Here is an 18,208-nt window from a genome sequence, read left to right on the forward strand (position 1 = left end):
ATATATATATATATATATATATATATATATACATATATATGTCACAGGAATGGTTTTTTATAATTTCATCCTTAAATATTTCTTATCTGTGGCTACAGAAAGTCTTTGAGGATTTGAAATTCTTTTCCACCTTTTCCTCCTTGTTGATCAAATTCTTCTGTAGGTTCTTTGATTAAAATGTTCAGTTATGGTATCCAAGCACCATCTAGGTCTGTCGTCATGACACAGGAGAAGGCAATTAGCCACAAATACCATTTCCTCCCCCTATTCCTGATGCTCCTTCCGCTGTTGCTTTAGGCAAATAGCGTCCACTTGTACCTAGTAAACTTTTAGACCCCAGGCACTGTGCAAGGAAGTAGGAGGTAGAATAGAAGCATTAAAAATGTTATCTGGCCAATTAGCTGGGATGTTCCTTGAAAACATGACCTTTAACCTCCAAACCAAGAAAACAAATTTGTTGAGGTGTTTGGTTGTACCTAATCAGCCAGCAGCTTTGCTCTTTTTTTTTTTTTTTTAAACAAAATATATATCACTTTTTGCAGGTGTGCAACTTAATGACATCAATTACATCAAGCAGCTGTGCAACCATTTCTCTTAATGGTTGTGTACAGTTCCCTTGTGTGTACTCTGTAACACCTGCATTCCCTTTTCAGGAAATCACATTAGAAGTGCAATACAAAAGCAAATCATTATTAACAAATTACTTATAATGCACTTTACTATGAAATGGAAGATGTAAATCACAGACACTCTGCTTCATAGGCAAACACTTCTTTCTCCCTACCTCCTATGCCTGGTGATGGTGGTGGTTGTGTGCCATCCAGTCGGTTCTGACTCATAGCAACCCTATATAGGGTTTCTGAGGCTGTAAATCTTTACAGTAGCAGAAAGCCTCACTTTTCTCCTGCAGAGTGCCTGGTGGACTCAAACTGCTGACGTTAAGATTAGCAGCCCGATTTATAAGCACTATGCTACCAGAGTTCCTAGTAACTATTAATATTTTATCTGTCTGTATTTGCCTGTTTTTTTTATAGAAATGAAATCCCTTTTTAATTTTTTTAATGAAAAACAAATAAAACACATTACAGTCAAATGATACTTGAGAAATTAAGTAAATGAAGTCTGAAAATTGACCACTGACTTTTGTCGCATCAAGTTGATTAATGAGTTTGAATTTCAGAAATGGTGGGAAAGAAGTCTGATTGGGGAAGGTTCAGGATCTGATTGGAGTGGAGGAAGTGGCAATGACCTATATGAAAAGCCTCTTAAAGGAGTTTGGGGTAAAGAGGAACAGAGCATGGGGTAATAGCCAGAAAGAACAAGGATTTCCAGAGAAATTTTAAAGATGGAATTGTTTTTGTCAGGTGCTGTTGATCGATTCCAACTCATAGAGACTATGGGATAGATAACAGCATGTCTGCATGCTGATGGAAGTGACCCAGTGAAGAGAAAAATTGGTGAAGCAGGAGAGAGAAGGGATCATGCAAAGATTTAAGGACTTTCATTTGCAGAAAGAAATGGGGGCCAGTTTACAAATAGAAGGGCTGTCTCTACATTCAAACAAAACAAATGGTTTTTGTCAAGTTGACTCTGACCCTAAGTATGTCAAAGTACAATGATGTTCCATAGGGTTTTCAGTGGCTGATATTTTGGAAGTAGATTACCAGGCCTTTCTTTTGAGGTACCTCTGGTGGACTTGGCCATCCAACCTTTTGGTTAACAGCCAAGTATGTTAATTGTTTATACTGCTCAGGAGCTCCTAGTCTTCCTGAGGAGTCCACAGAGTTTTAACAGGACAGCAGACTATATGGGTACAGATTTCTGTAGAGTTAGTAGTGACAAGACATGGACATTTTCCTCAGATTGCTTCAATTTCTCAGTAAAATGAGAAGGCTATCATCAGATGAGAGTGAGGATGGAGGAGGAGACATTGGCGATTTGAGGAGAGAGAAGGTGTGATGCCCTCATCTAGGGGCAGGCTCATTTCTGGAGTGGTCTGGGGTGCTACACCCTACACATGTTTTCTGAACATCATTATAATTCAGTGTTGAATTTTTGTCTTTGATGATATCCCACAGGCCTATGAAAGACACCTACATAGATCAGCTTTCATTCAAGCACCATTATCTTTACGTTTCCAGTTCCCATCTGTCAAGTACAGCTCTACTTAGGAGAATAGGAACATGATCTGGCCAGGGAAATGTGCCAAGGCTCTTGAAGGCCTCCAGAAACTGTATTGTGAATTTTAAAGTGAAACTAATCGGCATACTTGTATGTTTTTCTGCAGCTACATGAACTGCTGAGGCAGGAGGGGAGTTAGATTTAACCAGGATTTGTGTTCAGTCTGGCAAGTATCATAGACACAGTGCAGTGCAGTAGTTGTATCTTCCTTGTGAAGTGGTGCTTTGCAGAGAAGCTGTGAAGATTTGTAAAAATGTGCATTTAGCATTATGCCTGCACATAGGCATTCGGCCATTATTTATTGAATTAAGTGAATAAATATGTAAAAGGGCTGGTCATTAGGGGAAGTTCAGAAGGGTAGGGGATAGCAGGATAAATGAAAATTTTGATCTGAGTCTTAATAGTCAGATCTTGTGTTGAGAGCTGTGAAAGCTACCATGACTATGATACCTATATAACCCTGGAGAAAAATCAAATTTCTGTCATATATGACGACTCTATGCATGAGGGGAGCGCGGTTACTCTGTATGATAATAAACACTGGACTGTGAACCACGAGGTCTGTGGTTTGAGCCCGCCAGCTGCTTGGCAAGAGAAAAATCTCTTGCAAAGATTACATGAGCTATGAGTTGGAACCGACTCAACAACACTTAACTACAACAACTATGCATGAAGATATACTAATCATGTCTCAAAATAATAAAGTGTTTTAAACAAGATCATAGTTTTTTGTTTTTTTTTTTCTCTTGCATATCAGTCTGGACATGAGAAATCCACAGCTGGCATGGTGGCTTCATGACATTGGAGACCCAAAGTCTTCTATTATATTACATCACAATCACCAGACCTTCCTTGTGTGACTCAGAATGCTTCTCCATCACACCCAGACTCCAACCACTGAAAAGAAGAAAACGAGATGCCAAAGGCATAGTCTTTTCTTTAGCTCAGAACATTACTTACTCACATCAACCCTGATCAGAACTTAGCTTACCTGGCCATGAATGAGTCTGGGAAATGTAGTCTTTATCCTGAGCAGCCATGTGCCTACCTGAAAATTACAAGTATTAAAAGGGTGTGGCACTATAGATAAGCACTAGGCTGCTAACCTCAAGGTCAGCCTCCAGACACCGCTTGGAGTGAGTTAGAACTCTGGTGGTGTAGTGGTTACGAATCGGGCTGTAAACCGCAAGGTCAGCAGTTCAAAACTACCAGCCGTTCTGCGGGAGAAAGATGAGGCTTTCTGCTCCTGTAAAGCTTTACAGCCTCAGAAACTCTGTACAGGGTTGCTGTGAGTCGGAACTGACTCCACGGCACATAACAACAACAAACAGCACTTAACAACAAGAACAACAACTACAAAATGGTTAATATGCTTGGTTACTAACCAAAAGGAGCTCTGGTAGCGTAGTGGTTACGAATCGGGTTGTGAACCTTAAGGTCAGCAATTTGAAACTACCAGCCGCAACACGTGAGAAAGACGAGGCTTTCTGCCCCCGTAAAGATTTACAGCCTTGGAAATCCTGTACAGGGTCGCTATGGGTCGGAACCGACTCGACAGCATTTAACAACAACAACTAACCAAAAGGTTGGAGGTTCACATCCATCCAGTGGCACTTCAGAAGAAAGGCCTGGCAAATCAGCTATAGAAATTGCTATAAAGTACAGTTCTACTATGACACGAGAGATATTACTGATGTCCGATGGATCTTTGCTGAAAGCAGAGAATACCAGAAGGATGTTTACCTATGCTTTATTGACTACGCGAACACTTTCAATTGTGTGGATCATGACAAGCTATGGACAACATTGAGAAGTATGAGTATTCCAGAACACTCCATTGTACTTCTGAGAAATCTGTACCTGGACCAAGAAGCAGTTGTTGGAACAGAGCATGGGAACACTGAATGTTTTAAAATTGGGAAAGGTGTGCGACAAGGTTGTGTTCTTTCACCATACTTATTCAACCTGTTTGCTGAGCAAATAATACGAAAAGCTGGGTTCTATGAAGAACGTACATCAGGATTGGAGGAAGACTCATTAACAACCTGCAATATGCCAATGATAAAACCTTGCTTGCTGAAAGTGAAGAGGACTTCAATCATTTACTTATGAAGATCAAATAGCACAGCCTTCGGTATGGGTTGCATTTCAATGTCAATAAAACAAAAATCCTCACCACTGGACCAGTAAACAACATTCTTATCAACGGAGAAAAGATTGAAGTTGTCAAGGACTTCATTCTTGGATCAACTGTCAACACTCACGGAAGCAGCAGTCAAGAGATCAGACGACGTATTGCATTGGGCAAATCTGCTGCACAGGAACTTTTTAAAGTATTGAAGAGCAGAGATGTCAGCTTGAGGGCTAAGGTGCACCTGACCCAAGCCATGGTATTTTCAATAACCTCATATGGATGCGAAAGCTGGACAATGAATAAGGAAGATTGTAGAAGAATTGATGCCTTTGAGTTGTGGTGTTGGTGGAGAATGCTAAAAGTGCCATGGACTGCCAAAAGAACCAATAGATCTGTTTTGGAAGAAGTGCAGCCAGAGAGCTCCTTGGAGGCCAAGATGGCTAAGCTTCGTGTCTCATACTTTGGACATATTGTCCGGAGAGAACAGTCGCTGGAGAAGGATGTCATGCTGGGTAAGGTGGAGGGTCAGAGAAAAAGAGGAAGACCCCCAACGAGATGGATTGGCCAGGTGGCATCATTGATGGACTCAAGTGTGGCAGCGGTAGTGAGGTTGACCCAGGATGGGGCATTGTTTCGTTCTGCTGTGCATGGGGTCGCTATGAGTCGCTTCCAACTCGATGACACCTGACAACAACAACAAGTATGACACACGTGGTGTCACCTTGAGTCAGAGTTACTCAGACTGGTTAGTACTACGTGAGACTGAATGCTTGATGACAACCAGTACTCAGACACAAACTGTGACAGGGCCACACATTGAGAAACACCAAACCAGAGTCCTAAAGTCCTAGGAGAGGATCGGCTTGGAACAGGCCATCTAATTAATGAAACCAGTTTTAACTAGGCTCATCCTGGGAGAATTTTGAGTGATAGGTAGCTCTTGGGTAATGAAGTAGTTGTGGGCTGAGGTGACATTCCAGTGTGGATTCTATTCTCCTCCTTTGCCTCCTGGTATTCTTACTCTTCTTTCCATACATTCAACACCAAGGCAGAAGCTGGGGCCTTGTTGTTAGATGCCATTGAGTCGGTTCTGACTCATAGTGAATTTATGTATAACAGAATGAAACACTACTCAGTCCTGCACCATCCGCACAAGTGTTATGTTTGAACCCATTGTTGTTGGTGGAATACTTCTAGTGTGGTGTTGCAGGATCAGCACTGGACTGTGAACCCCAAGGTCAGCAGTTCAAATCCACCAGCTGCTCCTTGGGAACCCTATACAGGGTCACTATGAGTTGGAACCAACTCAACGGAACTTAACAACAACAACAACAACACTCTTGAGTACCATTGGTTCTTGCTCATTTCATACCTCTTGAAATGATTAAACACTGACCAGTTCTTTTGTCTTCATTTGATATATCCTGCATCATTCAGTATTTTGCCCATAGAATTCTTTAGTATTGCAACCCTAGGCTTGAATTTTTTCTTCAGTTCTTTTGGTTTAAGAAATGCTGAACATGTTCTTTTGGTTTTCTAACTCCAGGTCTTTGCACATTTCATTATAATACTTGACTGTCTTCCTGAGCTGCCTTTGAAATTTTCTCTTCAGCTCTTTAACTTCCTCATTTCTTCCAGTTTTAGCTTCTCTGTGTTCAACAGCAAGTTTCAGAGTTTTTTGTGACCTCTGTTTTGATTTTTTCATTTCTTTTAAATGACCCTTTGCTTTCTTCCTGTGTGAGGGTCTTGATGTCATTCCACAACTCTTCTGGTCTTCAGTCATTAGTGTTTAACGTATCAAATCTGTTCTTGAGACAGTCTTTAAATTCAGGTAAGGCCATATTTTGACTCTTGTGGACTTTTAAAAAATCTTCGTTTTATCCTGAACTTGCATATGAGCAACTGATGGTCTATTCCATAGTTGGATTCTGACCTTGTTTTGGCTGATGATATGGAGCTTCTTGGCCAATACCTGTCCAATTCATCTCACTAGCAGCTATAATATTAATCTTTATGCATTTAATTTTTGACAATTTCCAGTTTTACTAGATCCATACTCAGTATGTTTCATGTTCTGATTACTAATGGATATTTGCAACTATTTCTTCTCATTTTGAGTTGTGCCCCATCATCAAATGATAGTCCCGAAAGCTTTGCTCCATCCATGTCATTAAGATCAAGTCTACTTTGAGGAGACAGCTCTTCCCCAGTATTCTGAGTGCCTTCCAACCTGAAGGGCTCATTTTCTGTCACTATCTCAGACAATGGTCTGCTGCTATTCATAAGGTTTTAGTGCCTAACCACTCAGAAGTGGTCCACCTCTCCTTCTTTCCAGTCTGTCTTAGTCTGGAAGCTCCACAGAAACCTGTCTGCCTATGGGTGACCCTACTGGTATTTAAAATAGTAGTAGTATAGCATCATACCAACACACAAGTCACCACAGTACATAAACTCTCAGACAGGTGGTGGATTTTGCCCTTAGAATTGTTCAATATTGCAACCTGAAGCTTGAATTTTTTCTTCAGCTCTTTTAGCTTGAGAAATACTGAGCATGTTCTTCCCATTTGGTTTTCTAACTCCAGGTGTTCCACTTTTCATTACACGACTTCATTTTGTCTTCTCAAGCTGCTCTTTGAATTGTTCTGTTCAGCTCTTTTACTTCATCATTTCTTCCAGTTGCTTTAACTTCGCTACATTCAAAAGCAAGTTTCAGGATCTCTTCTCACATCCACTTTGATCTTATATTTTTTCCTGCCTTTTTAATGACCTTTTACTTTCTTCACTTATGATGTTCTTGATGTCATCCTGTTGTCTTTGATCATTAGTGTTTAATGCATCAAGTCTGTTCTTGAGAGTCTCTACATTCAGGTGGGATATACTCAATGTAGTGTTTTGGCATTCTTGGACTTGCTTTAAGTTTCTTCAGGTTCAGTGTGAAGCAATTGATGGTTTATTCCACAGTCTGCTCCTGGCCAAGTTTTGGCTGATGATATTGAACTTCTCCATGGTCTTCCCACATATGTAGTCAATTTGATTACTGTGTGTCCAATCTAGAGGTCCACGTGTATAGTTACCCTTTATGTTGTTGAATAAAGATATTTGCAATGAATAAGTTACTGGTTTTACAAAATTCTATCATGGGATCTCCAGCATAACTTCTATCACCAAGACCTTGTTTTCCAACTACTGATCCTTCCTCTTTGTTTCCAACTTACATATTCCAATCACCAGTAATGATCGATGCACCATAGTTTCATGTTGATCAATTTCAGACTGAAGAAGTTGGTTGTTGTTGTTGTGAGGTGCTATCTAGTCATTTTTGACTCATAGCAACACTATGCACAACAGAATGAAACACTGCCCTATCCTGTGCCACCTACACAATTGTTAACATTTGAGCTGATTGCTGCTGACACTGTGTCAGTCCATCTCATTAGTGTCTTCCTCTTTTTCACTGACCCTCCACTTTATCAAGCATGTGTTCTTTTCCAGGGACTGGTCCCTCCTGATAACATATGCCTGAAGTATAAGACAAAGTCTGGCCATCCTGGCTTCCAAGGAACATTCTAGCTGTACTTCTTCCAACACAGATTGTTTAGGTTTTTTTTGGCAGCTCATTTAATATTCTCCTCCAACACCATAACGTAAATGCATCAGTTCTTCTATAGTCTTCCTTATTAATTCAACTGTCACATGTCAACTTGAACAGTCCAGGATTTAAAGTGGTTTAGCAGTTGAGATGTGCTTATTCCCATGGTGATAAAACCTAATGCAGGCATAGTTAACACTATGATAACTGGCTATTGATAAGAAAATCACTGAAAGGGTATTTCCCTGGAGTTGTGGACTGCTTGCAATATGATGGACATGTGGGAAAGGCCCTGTCTCTTCTGCTGGGGACCTGGGACTCTGCAATTGCAAGCCATTTCCTTGATAACAAACTTCTTTCTCTTTATATACATATGTATATGTTTCACTGATTTTGCTTCTCTAGAAAATCCAGCCTAAGACACCATGATATTTTCAATATCCTCATATGCATGTGAAAGGTGAATATTAAATAAGAAAGATCATAGAATAAATGATAAGTTTAAATTATGGTGTTGAAAAGAATATTGAAAGTACCATGGGCTGCCAGAAGAACAAACAAATCTGTGTTGCAAGAAGTACAGACACATAGAATCTTCATTACAAACAAGGATGGCAAGACTTGGTCTCTCATACTTTGGACATATCAGGAAATCCCTGGAGAAGAACATTATATTTGATAAAGTAGAAGGTCAGCGAAAAAGAAAAAGATCCTCAACAAGATGGATTTGAACCGTGGCAGCAGCAATGGCCTCAAGTATAGCAGCAATTGTGAGGATAACTCAGGACTGGTCATTGTTTTATTGTGTTGTTCATAGGGTTACTATGAGTTGGAACTGACTCAACAGTACATAACAACAATATGTTCATCACAGCACTATTCACAATAACAAAAAGATGGAGACAGCCTAAATGCCCATCAATGGAAGAATGGATAAACTAACTTTGTCACATATACTCAATGGAATATCAACAGCAACAACAATAATAGTACAACATTGAGGAATAAGGATTGTGAAACACCTCCATGGATGAACTTGGAAGACATTATGCTGAATGAAATTAGTCAGTCACTAAAGGACAAGTTTAGTATGGGTCCACTGTTGTAAAAAGTAAAAAAAAAAAAAATGTTTTCATGCTAAAAGAAACATTATTCCATGGTTACCTGGAATGGGAAGAAAGGGAGAGCAATTTGCTGGCCAGAGGGTAGACATGTGTTAATTTGAGTGAAGGGGAAGGCAATATACAAGAAGACAGAAGATGGAAGAAGAATGATTAAGATGGATGAAGCCACAAGGAGGAATGGGAGGGTTAAAGGGGATAAAAGTAAATACTGTTATATACTCAACGCTGCAACAACGGTGTTCTATAAGTAGATACATGGACAGATACACAGGCAGAACGAGTATGGGAGGCACAGTGAGAGTTGTTGTTGTTAAGTGCCATTGAGTCTATTCCAACCCATAGTGACCCTGCATAGGATTTCTGAGGTGCAGCTGATGAGCTTGAACTACTGACCTTGTAGTTAAAACGACTTTGCAGTCTGACGCATTAGCCCACAGCGCCACACTCTAAAAATATATAAGGGTTTGACAGAGAATATTTGTACATAGGTATTACCTTTGCTGCAAACACATATGAATGTGGTGAAACATGCTGTTGTTAAGTGTCATCTACTTGTCTGACTTGTAACCATCCTGTATAGGGTTTCTGATTCTGTAAATCTTTGTGGGAGCAGAAAGCTTCATCTTTCTCCAATGGAGCAGCTGGTGTGATTATGCTAAAGAGTCAGAGCACTCTCACTAGTGGGTCATGTTGTTGTTAGGTGTCATTGAGTTGGTACTGAGTCATAGTGACCCACAATAGAACGAAACATTGATCAGTCCTGCACCAACCTTGCAATTGTTGCTACGCTTGAGCCCATCTCGGAGGTTTTTATCTGGTCCCCCACTTTACCAAACATGATATCCTTCTCCAGGGATTGGTCCCTTCTGATAATATGTCCAAAGTACAAGAGAAGTCTGGCCATCCTGGCTTTCAAGGAACAATCTGGCTGTACTTCTTCCAACACAGATTGGTTTGTTCTTTTATAAGTCCATGAAACTTTCAATATTTTCCTCTAATACCATAACTCAAATGCAGCAATTCTTCTACAGTCTTTCTTACTGTCCAACTTTCACATGCATATGAGGTTATTGAAAATACTATGGCTTGGGTCAGGTGCACCTTAGTCCTCAAACTGACATCTTTGCTCTTCAGCACTTCAAAGAGGTCTTGTGTAGCAGATTTGCCTAATGCAAGATGTCATTTGATTCCTTGACTGCTGCTTCCATGAGTGTTGGTGGATCTGAGCAAAATGAACTTCAATCTTTTCTCCATTTACCTTGATGTTGCTTATTGGTCCAGTAGTGAGGATTTTTGTCTTCTTTACATTGAGGTGCAACCCATACTAAAGGCTGTGATCTTTCATCTTCATCAGTAAGTATTTTAAGTCTTCTTTGTTTTCAGCAAGGAAGGTTGTTTCATCTGCATATTGCAGGTTGTTAGAATCTTCCTCCAATCCTGATGCCATGTTCTTCTTCATATAAACCAGCTTCGCGGATTATGTGCTTAGCATACACATTAAGTGTGAAAAAAATACAATGCTGGCACACACCTTTCCTGATTTTTAAACATTCAGTGATCCCTTGTTCTATTCGAACAATTGCCTCTAGGTCTACGTACAGGTTCCTCATGAGCACAATTAAGTGTTCTGGAGTACTCATTCTCTGCAATGTTGTCCATAGCTTGTCATGATCCACAGAATTTAAAGTCTTTGCATAGTCAATAAAGCACAGGTCAACATGTTTCTGGTATTCCCTGCTTTCAGCCAAGATCCATCTGACAGCAATGATATCCCTTGTTCCATGTCCTTGTCTCAATCTGGCTTCAACCTCTGTCAATGTACAGTTGTAGTAATTTTTAAATTATCTTTAGCAAAATGTAACTTGCATGTGATATTAGTGATATTTTCCAATGATTTCTGCATACTGTTGGGTCACCTCTTTTTAGAATGGGCACAAATATGGATCTCTTCCAATCAGTTGGCCACACAGCTGTTTTCTAAATTTCTTGGTATAGATGAGTGAGTGCCTCCAGTGCTGCATTGGTTAGTTGAAAGATTTCAATTTGTATTCCATCAATTCCCAGAGCCTTGTTCTTTGCCAATGTCTTCAGTGCATATTGGACATCTTCCTTCAGTACCTTTGGCTCTCGTTCATATGCTGCATCTGAAATGGTTGAACATTGACCATTTCTTTTTGGTACAGTGACTCTGTGTATTCCTTCCATCTGCTTTCTGCATCACTCAATGTTTTGCCCATAGATTCCTTCAATATTTCAAGTCGAGGCTTGTATTTTTTCTTCAGTTCCTTCAGTTTGAGAAATGCTGAGTGTGTTCTTCCCTTTTGGCTTTTTAAATCCAGGTCTATGCACATTCTGTTGTAATATTTGACTTTGTCTTCCTGTGCTGCTCTTTAAAATGTTCTATCCAACTCGTTTACCTTCTCATTTCTTCCATTTGCTTTAGCATCTCTATGCTGGGGAGCAAGTTTGAGTCTCTTCTGACATCCATTTTTACATTCCCGTCTTTCTTATCTTAATGACCTTGTGCTTAATCTTCCTGTATGATGTTCTTGATGTCATCCCACAACTTTTCTGGTCTTCGGTCTTTAGTATGTAATGTATCAAATCTATTCTTCAGTTGATGTCTAAATTCAAGTGGGATGTGTTAAAGATCATACTTTGGCTCTCATGGACTTGTTTTAATTTTCTTAAATTTCAGCCTTAAATTGCATATGAGCAATTGATGGTAGGTTCCACAGTCTGCCCTTGGCTTTGTTTTGGCTGATGATATGGACCTTTTCCATCATCTCTTTCCATAAGTATGGTCAATTTGCTTTCTATGTATTCTACATGGTGAGGTTCATGTGTATAGTCATCTTTTATGTTGTTAAAAAAGGGTATTTGTAATGAAGAAGTTATTGGTCTTGCAAAATTCTATCATGTGAGTAGCAGCAGTGTGGAGGTGCTCCTCGTAGTGGTGTTTCTCGAACACCTGCAATTTTCACTCCAGCGGCAGGAGGAATCTGGTTTGTGTTAGTCCGTGGAGATCTCTCTCATCTCACTTGGCTGTGGGAAATTGGGATGAGGCGACTGAGTCCACTGAGTCTGCCATGGAGAGAGAAAAGGAACAGTTCCATAAACAGTTTATTGGTGGCTTAAACTTTGAAACCACAGAAGAAAGCTTGAGGAACTACTACGAACAATGGGGGAAGCTTACAGACTGCTAATGAGAGATCCTGCAAGCAAAAGATCAAGAGGATTTGGTTTTGTAACCTTTTCGTCCATGGCTGAGGTTGATGCTGCCATGGCTGCAAGACTCCACTCAATCGATGGAAGAGTGGTTGAGCCAAAATGTGTTGTATCAAGAGAGGAATCTGGAAAACCAGGGGCTCGTGTAACTGTGAAGAAGCTGTTTGTTGGTGGAATTAAAGAAGATACTGAGGAACATCACCTTAGAGATTACTTCAAGGACTATGGAAAGATTGGGATAATTACTCTGGAAAGAATTCAGTCTGGAAAGAAAAGAGGTTTTGGCTTTGTAACTTTTGATGACCATATCCTGTGGATAAAAATGTATTGCAGAAATACCACACTATAAATGGTCATAATGCAGACGTGAGAAAGGCTTTATCTAGACAAGAAATGCAAGAGGTCCAAAGTTCTAGGTGTGGAAGAGGAGGCAACTTCTGCACTGTAGGTTCCAGTCTACTCTTTTGCCCTTTCAATGTGTTATCTATTTCTGAAATATTGATATTAATCTTCTGGATTTCTGTGTGTTGTTTTTATATGGTTTTTAATTTTTCTTTTGCTTCTGTCAGTTTGATCTTACAGTGTTTTCCTGGGTTCTTCTAGGGTTTTGTCTGTTTTTCTTAAGCTTGTCTGCAGTTTCCTCTATTTTTCACTCAATTCACAGAAGATAATAACATTCTTTTGAATTCCTTATTAGATAATTCCAATGTTGTTTCTTCCTCAGAAAGGTTTTCTGACTTTATATTTCAGTCATTTGTGTGAGCCACTCTATCTTGTTTCTTCATGTGAACTGAGATTTTTCTGTTATCTTGGAGTCATATGCATATTGTTGGATTTAATTGGTGATTGTATATTGGTGTATTTTCTTTGTCCATTTTATTTTTGCTTAATTTTGTTTTGATATTTCTGCTCAAGTACGGTAGGCATGCTACTCTGTTTACTAGTTTGGCAGCACTTAGGTCAGAAGTGAGGAACGTCTGGTCTAGAGGCCTTATATGGCACATAGAATCATTTGATCTGGCCCTGCCAAGGCAGCTACAGTTCCAGCCGTCACATTAGGGATGTGTTAATTAATGTTTGACTAAATATGTTGTTGTCGTCAGGTGCCATCGAGTAGGAAGTGACTCATAGTGACCCCATGCACAGAAGAATGAAACAATGTCCGATCCTGGGCCAACCTCACTACTGCTGTCACACTTGACGCCATCAATGATGCCACCTGGCCGATCCATCTCATTGGTGGTCTTCCTCTTTTTCTCTGACCCTCCATCTTACCCAGCATGACATCCTTCTCCAGCGACTGTTCCCTTCTGAAAATATGTCCAAAGTATGAGAGATAAAATTTAGCCATCTTGGCCTCCAAGGAGCACACTGGTTGCACTTTTTCCAAAACAGATCTATTGGTTCTTTTGGCAGTCCATGGCACTATTAGTGTTCTCCTTCAACACCACAATTCAAAGGCATCAATTCTTCTACGATCTTCCTTATTCACTGTCCAGCTTTCGTATTCATATGAGGTTATTAAAAATAACATGGCTTGGGTCAGGCGCACCTTAGTCCTCAAGGTGACATCTTTGCTCTTCAACACTTTAAAAAGTTCCTGTGCAGCAGATTTGCCCAATGCAATACGTTGTCTGATCTCTTGACTGCTGCTTCCCCGTGAATGTTGATAGTTGATCCAAGAAGAATGAAGTCCTTGACAATTTCAATCTTTTCTCCAATGATAAGAATGTTGTTTATTGGTCCAGTGGTGAGGACCATACCGAAGGCTGTGTTCTTCGATCTTCATCAGTAAATGTTTGAAGTCCGCTTCACTTTCAACAAGCAAGGTTGTATCTGCATATCGTAGGTTGTTAATGAGTCTTCCTCCAATCCTGACACCACATTTTTCTTCATAGAACCCAGCTTCTCGTATTATTTGCTCAGCATACAGGTTGAATAAGTATGGTGAAAGAACACAACCTTGTTACACACCTTTCCCAGTTTTAAAACATTCAGTGTTCCCATGCTCTGTTCGAACAACTGCTTCTTGGTCCAGGTACAAATTCCTCAGAAGTACAATGAAGTGTTCTGGAATACTCATACTTCGCAATGTTGTCCATAGCTTGTCATGATCCACACAATTGAGAGCCTTCACATAGTCAATAAAGCATAGGTAAACATCTTTCTGATATTCTCTGCTTTCAGCCAAGATCCATCAGACATCAGCAATGATATCTCTCATTCCACGCCTCTTCTGAATCCAGCTTGAACCTCTGGAAGTTCTCTGTCAATATATGATTGTAGCCGTTTCTGTATTACCTTGAGCAAAACTTTACTCGCTTGAGATATCAAAGAGATTGTCCGATGATTTCCGCTAATTTTTAAGTTGATAATATTGTATGGCCTGTGAATGATGTTATACATTTTGGCAGAAAAAAAGGTTCCCATCCCTAACTTAGGTGTTCACTATCTAACTACTGGTGGATGTGCTATGGGATGGGAGTGTATGCATGTGGAGGAGTTGAGGGAGGGTTGGGCTGGTGTTGGCCACCACCTATCATTGATTAGGTGATGCAGGAGGGGGTGTTGGCCCTTACTCAGTGGGTGGGGCTTCAGGAGATGTGGGTATGACTGGGCAGTGTGGACATAATTGCTGTCTCCCACCTGGTAACACACAAAAAAGTACCAAGATAAAGCAAAAACAAACAAGTACAACAACAAAAACCAGAGAGAAAAGGCACAATGACAAGTTAACAAAAAAAAGATAGAAAGAAAAGAAAAGAATACAAGGGGAAGAAAAAGTAATAGAGATAAAGATGAAGAAAAACCTTGAGAACAGAAAGACTCGTGCGGAGAGGGAAGTAAACGAGAAGGGCTGGCTGACTGCTGTCCTGTCAGTTCCAACTCGCAGTGAGTTGTACAGGGCTTCTAGGCTGTAAATCTTTACAGGAGCAGAAAACCTCATCTTTCTCCTTCAGAACACTGGTGGACTCCAACTACTGACCATGCAGTTAGTACCCCAGTGCAGAACCCACTTTGCTACAAAGACCCCTTAGAAAAAGAGAATATTGTTGTTGTTTGTCATCGAGTCGGTTCTGTCTGACTCATATTGACCCTGTGTAACGTTTCTGAGACTGTGAATCTTTATGGGAGCAGAAAGCCTCCTCTTTTTCCTGTGGAGTCACTGGGGGGTTCAAACTGCTGACCGTGTGTTTAATAGCCCAATGCGTAACTCACTACACCACCAGGGCTACAGAAACAGAGAGTAGAAAAAAAGAAGAAAAGAGGAAAAATAAAAGAGAAACAGAAGGAAAGGAAGAAGGGAAGCCAGGAAAAACAACAACAACAAAAAACCCAAGGGAAGGAAAAAAGAAAAAAAAGGAAGAAAGGGGACCCAAGCAATGTTCCTGGCAGTCAAGCAGGTAGAGGGTGGCAGGGCACCTGGTACAGGTGGATGAACTGTGCCAGCTGAGGATGTCACAGGGAGACACCTGGTCCTGGAAGGAGAGCCTGCTGGTCTAGAAGGTAGCTGGAGTGAGGGTGCCTGATTCCTAAAGGACTTCCTTTGGGCCCAGATGGCAGCTTGGTGCAGCATGTCTGTTTCTAGAACACATGTCTGCCAGCTCAGAGGATGGTTTGGGTCAGAGTACTTGGTCCAGGAAGAAGTTCCTGCCAACCCAGCGAATGGCTTGGGGGCATGGCACTCATTTTGCACTTCGTGTTCTTCTAGTCTCCAAACATTGGTGGTATGTATTCTCCATCTGGTGACTGATCCACAAATGTATAGAGGTGGTGTCACCTGCTGCCAGGTGGGTGAGGGTGGGGGTTGGTCACATTTCTAGTCTCCAGGAGGGTGTGGGGAGCAAGGGGAAGGGTCCTGGTGAATGGAGATGATTGTCAGGTCACTGATTTGAGTGGAACACTGCTTGTATAAACGGCCATGCTGTGTTACTCTTCTGTTTGTCTCTTTGTTTACCATTTTTGTTCAACTTATTTCCCTACTTGAGATTCATTCCTACTTGATATTTGATCCACTTTTCTATCCTTTACTCTGAAGCTCAGAGTTCCAAGATTGTCTTCCATATCTGCTTCATTTGGTCTTTTGTGTCTTTGCTGTGGAGGGTGCAGGTATTCTGCCTGCCTATCGTGCTGTCTTGCAGGAAGTCTCCCTGCTTTTGTCTAGTTTTGAAATTTGAATAAATTGGAACGTTCATCATGGAATCTTTTGTATCTTGCTTATTTCATTCCACCTTATATTTGTGAGATTCGTTTGTGTTTTGGAGGTAGCAATAGTGGGTCATTCTTTCTTACTGTTCTGCAGTATTCCACCACAACTTATTCATTCATTCTAATGCTGATGAGATTTGAGTTGTCCCAGTTTTTGAATATTTTAAATGAAGCTGCTATGAGCATTCTTTGGGTACATATTTTTGGGTAGAAATACATTTTTATTTTTCTTAGGAATTTACCTAGGGAGCAGAACTGCTGGGTCTAGATATGTACTTATTACTTCAGATGGTCATATTTGGCTAAAATTCATAGTCTCTATTGTGGAAGAATGTGAAAATGTATATTGGGATACAACCAGCAATTCTTCCCATTGTGCCCCACAGTCTGTACAAGGAAGTCAAACTATCTTAACATTCAAATGTGCAGCTCTTTACAAATGACTTTGCCCATCCCTCCAACCTTAGCTCTCACTCTGCCCATCCCTCTCCCAGTTGTTCCAAATACTTTCTTGCCCTTGGGTCTTTTTTCACTCTTTCATCTGCTTTGGATGCGTCACTTCTCCTTCTTTAACTCTGCCTCCCATAGTTGCCTCTGTTCATGAAAATCCCAAGCATCCTTTGATGCTCAACACAAATGTTACCACCTACACACAGTCTCCCCAATTTCCCCATGTTAGGTCCAATTTCTTTATACCATCTGCCTTTATGGAGTGTTGTACTTTGGCAAACCCACAGAGCGCATTCCCTTTGTTATAATTATCTCCCCGCATCCTAGAATCTTAGAATTGGAAAGATCCTGTAAGCCCACAGGGTTTGCCTAACTACTCTCAAGATGGTTGTTCCTGCATCTCATTGAGATTTCCAGACTTCACTTTCCTCTATCAGTGCACTCCTTTCTTGCCTGATCCATCATTTCAATAAATAAGAACTAATGCCCTAAACTCCCTTGCATTTCTGTGTTTTTTTTTTCTTTTTCAGGTTTTTATTGTGGATTGAGGGAAAGTTTACAGAACATATCAGTTTTACATTCAACAAATCATACACCTTGTTTCATTACAATGATTATAATCCTCTCCATGTACCATCAGTTACCAGTATTTCTCTATTTTCCCTTTAGTTTTTTTTTTTTAAAAAACAACAACAACAAACCACTCAGGCATATATAATAATTTATACCTCCAAAGGACACATTCTGCAAGTCTGCCTCCTGGCCACCAGCTCTTAGTCTCTCTGTTCCCATGAATCTAGAGTCCTTAGCTGCTCCCCTTCTCCATGTCCCCGTCTCTGCCTCTCTGTCTCTGGCGTTGCTGCTTCTCTGGATAAGGTCCTGCATTCTGCTAGTGTGCGTCTCCCTTGATGGTCCTAGGGTTCTCTGTTTCTGGACTGTAAGATTAACCACTCCCCGGTTTCCATTACAAAACTACCTTTACAATTGTGACAGTAGCAATTAGTCATGATAACAGTTATTCACTATTGAATCATAAGAATCTTATCCCCATCTCTTTTAACCAGACCCATCTAGACAAGATGAAAACTAGTCAGTGGGTACTCTACCTTCCCCCCGACACTCTTAAACTAAACTCCCTCTTGAAAACTTGTAAGCCAGTCACTTCGTGCCTTTATTTCCCCCTCATTTTAGGTAGCCAGTGTCTAAGTTGCCCATCCCTATCTACCCAGTGTACAGAGGGGATAACATTGGTATTTGATATGCAGACTCCTTCCCTCTCTGTTACTACCTCCA

At 40.6% G+C, this 18,208-nt stretch overlaps 1 pseudogene; it reads left to right on the plus strand.

Annotated features, from left to right (window-relative positions):
- The first annotated feature begins 12,117 nt into the window (after positions 1-12,117).
- Positions 12,118-18,208, plus strand: part of LOC102840131 — a 61,536-nt pseudogene continuing 55,445 nt past the window's right edge.

This window comes from Chrysochloris asiatica, unplaced genomic scaffold, assembly GCF_000296735.1.
Source record: "Chrysochloris asiatica unplaced genomic scaffold, ChrAsi1.0 scaffold00142, whole genome shotgun sequence".
Taxonomy (NCBI): domain Eukaryota; kingdom Metazoa; phylum Chordata; class Mammalia; order Afrosoricida; family Chrysochloridae; genus Chrysochloris; species Chrysochloris asiatica.